Below are 3,932 nucleotides of genomic sequence, written 5' to 3'. Positions count from 1 at the left end.
AAAGAAACGTTTGTCAGACACAACAACTTGAATTGTATCATTGTAGCTTGAGTTACTTTATTGAATCGCCTATTGTTACATTGCAACCAGGATTAAAAGTTCTTGACGTAATTTGAGTTTGAGAGTCTCTGCCGAGACTGTGTCCAAGAAAATGTCTATTTGTGTTGATAAACAAACACTTTCATATCCACCAAAATGACAAGTAACTTCAGTGACTCCATCACAGTCAGAATATTTGGGGACTCCGTCAGGACCCAACCCTAAACCTAACGCATGGCCACCAAATTCAGCAGTCTGAGGGAATGGCTGTGTGTCAAAGACCACGACGGAGAGCTGGATGGGCGGATAAGAATGTATAGTTGTGTATGTGTGTCTCCGCAGCATTGATTCAGTCCCTAAACTAATCACACTATCCCCTCTTTCTCCCGATCACTGTATCAGTCCCTAAACTAATCCCGCTGCCTCGCTCTCTTTCCACGTTACTATATGTCCATAAACTAATCCAACTGCCCCCCTCCCGTTCCCCACAGCACTGTATCCATCGCCAAACTAACCCACTGCAGTGCGCTGTCTTCACGGACCCGTGTCCTTGAAAAAATAATACCCCTGTTCCTCTCTGTACGGACAGCCCAGAGCCAATCCCCCAAATAACCCATCGGCAACACTCCCTCGCCAAAGGTGCAGAGACCAAGAGAAAATTGGCAGGACTGCGTCAGGGAGAAAGTAAGTACAGGAGAGAGAGGTGCGGGCGAAGGTAGTCCGGAGTAAAAAGGATAGAAGGAAGAAATAGGAAAAGGAAATAGGAAAAAGGAAGAGAGAGTTGGAGGGAGAGAGAGTGGGGGGGGAGAAAGGGGGGGGGGAGAGAGAAAGAGTGAACGAAAGCGAGAGAGAGTGGAAAAGACGGAAGCAGAGAGCGGAATGCCGAGCTGGGAGGGATGATAGAGGGAGAAGGCTTATATAGGAGATGTGAGATAGCAGTGGGAGGAAGAGGAAAGCGGACGAAGAGACTGCGAAAGAAGGAGGCTGAGGGAGCCGTGAGAATGAATGGGACGGATTTTGTGGGGAGAGCAGAGGGAGAATGAAATGGCAGAGAGAGATTGATGTAGGGAAAGAGATGCGGAAGTAGAGAAAGCGAAAAAGACATGGCGGATGGCGAGACTGGAAGAGTGATAAAGGGAAAGAAGGGGAGGGAGGGAGCAGCGGGTCGACAGTGGGGTGACCAGATGGGTGAGAGTGAGCGTAGCAGGTAGGGGAGGGAGTGTGAGTGAAAGAAGAGGTGGAGAACATGGGAAGTGATAGAATGAGAATGAAGTGCCAGTGATAAACTGTGGCAGGGGAGAGAGAGGAGAGAGTGGGGAAGGGAGAGTAATAACGGGGGAGAAGAGGAAGAACAGCAAGGGAAGATGGGTCAGAGAAGAACAGGAGAAAGGAAGAGGCCTGGGGGAGAGTGAAGGAGGGAACGATGCAGCAGTGAATAAGGGCGGGAGGGGGCTGGGATGTAGAGGGCGTGCCTTTTTTTGCGAAATTTCGGGCATTTCGGGTGGTGGGACAGGGGTTAGTTTTGAGTTATAAGATTAATTGCAGGATTCATTTTAGTTATCTTTTTTATTTCTTTTCCCATTACGAAGTTAGGGAGCATCCATTATTTGCATATCGTTATATTTATCACCACCACATTTGATTAGCCCGCGCTGGTTTGCGTGAATGTGTTAAATATAATATCTTTATGGTAAATAAACAGATAAACTTTGTGAGTTGGAGCGTATGTGGTTGGAATCATTCTAGTAAAGGCAAGAAGAATTTGAAAATCATTAATCGATTCCAATCTGATATAACTTTTTCTCAAGAAATGTATATCAGAACGGGCGATCAAAATAGATCTTTTAAATTGTGGTGGGACCTTCAATTTCACGCTACTGTCAAAATAAAACAAAGGGAGTATCTATTTTTATTAGATCTAAGTTTTTGTTCATCCAAAAAGACATTGGGCCAGATATTAATGGTAAATTTCAGATTGTTAAAGGAACAATTTGTAATAGAAAAATTGTTCTAATCAATCTACATGGACCTAATGTAGACGATCTTTCTCTTTTTTATAAGAATGTATTTGCTGTATTGCCGGATTTGAATGAATATATGTTGTTAATGGGGGAGGGGGAGCTGATTTCAACTGTTGTTTAAATTGTTTGATTGACAAGAGTTCAACCAATCAGCGGCTTCCGAGTTACTCTGCATCACTTATTAACTCTTTTTTTTTTAATTGACTTTGGCCCGGTTGAAATTTGGAGACATTTACATCATAATAATAGAGATAATTCTGTTTTTTCACATGTTCACAAAACAAATCGCGAATTAATTATTTCATAGCTGATCCCCGATTTTTGTCCAAAGTCCAGAAATATGAATATGAAGCTAACGTTTTCTCGGATCATGCGCCTTTAAGCTTAGCCTTTGAATTGAATGATGTTTCTCTTGCAAGTTTGCCTTAGCTTATTCCTGACAATTTGTTGCAAAGTTCGGACGTTATCACATTTATTGAGAATCAGATAAAAGATGTTTTTTCTTCTTAATAATACGGGAGATGTGTCGAAATTGATTATATGGGATACATTTAAAGCATTTTTTTCGCCGTCAGATAATCCCCTATTTTGCTAATCTTAAGAAACAGACAAAAACAGTTAGATAAGATTTCAAAACAAAGACGGATAATATTTATGCAATATCTCCTAATATTGATTTATTCAAACAAAGAGTTGAACTTCAATCACAATATGATTTGTTATTAACTTATTCTATTGCAAGAAATTTGCTTAAATAGACAAGTCATTTTTATATGTTTGGGGATAATAAATAATAAGCTATTAACATCTGAATTATAAGCTGCTGGAGCAGAAAGACAAATTTAAAAAATCGGAAGGGAGGCGGTAGTTCAGCATGTAATCATGAAGATATGAATAAAAGTTTTCAAGACTATTACATTGAACTTTATAAATCTCAGTTTCCAGTTGATTCTTCTAAAATGAATGCCTTTTTTTTTTTACAAATGATCGATTTTCCACGAATTTCTGTTGAAGTTTAACAATCTCTTGATGCTCCTGTTACTGAAAACCAAAACCAAAGTTACTGAAAGCTATTTTTCAATGCAATCTGGCAAAGCTCCTGGACTGGATGGTTATTGTGTTTTAAAACCTTCTTGGTTGTCGGGGTGGTGGCTGAAGTGTTTCGGTACTGGGCAGTCATGTCCAGTGAAGCGATCGTGTCCAGGGGTTTTAAGTTGTTGAAGAAATTGATAACTTGTGAAGAGTGGCGGATGTGAACGGGATTGCACTTGTCCGAGGGGGATAAAATGAAGTCAGAGTATACGGACACGAGTTCAGTAGGACAGGAGCAGTCAGAGACAATGGACCAAACCGAACAGTCAGGTTTGTAGATCCTTGTGTTTGTGATCTGGAATCGCTGCTGATGTATCTCCCTCCGTCATACATATAAATTAACCCAGATACACACCGACACACTCTCTCTCACAAATGCATACACAGACGTTAACACAAACACATGGACTTATCATCCACACACATTCATTTACACACATAATATGGAGATAATCAGCCAGGCAGACAGAGAGACACACACATGCACGCGAACACAGTCACAGTTAGGCATACCCACTCAGGCAGACAGATAGACAGACAGACAGACAGACACACACACACACACAAACACAAACACACACACACACACGCACACACGCACACACGCACACACACACACAGACACACAGACACACACACACACACACACACACACACACACACACACGCACACACGCACACACACACACACACACACACACACACACACACACACACACACACACACACACACACACACACACACACAGACACACCTGCCGCCTCCAGCTCCGCTCAGTG

Source organism: Hypanus sabinus, unplaced genomic scaffold, assembly GCF_030144855.1.
Source record: "Hypanus sabinus isolate sHypSab1 unplaced genomic scaffold, sHypSab1.hap1 scaffold_481, whole genome shotgun sequence".
In the NCBI taxonomy this organism is placed as follows: Eukaryota; Metazoa; Chordata; class Chondrichthyes; order Myliobatiformes; family Dasyatidae; genus Hypanus; species Hypanus sabinus.
Note: the sequence above shows the minus strand (reverse complement) of the source record.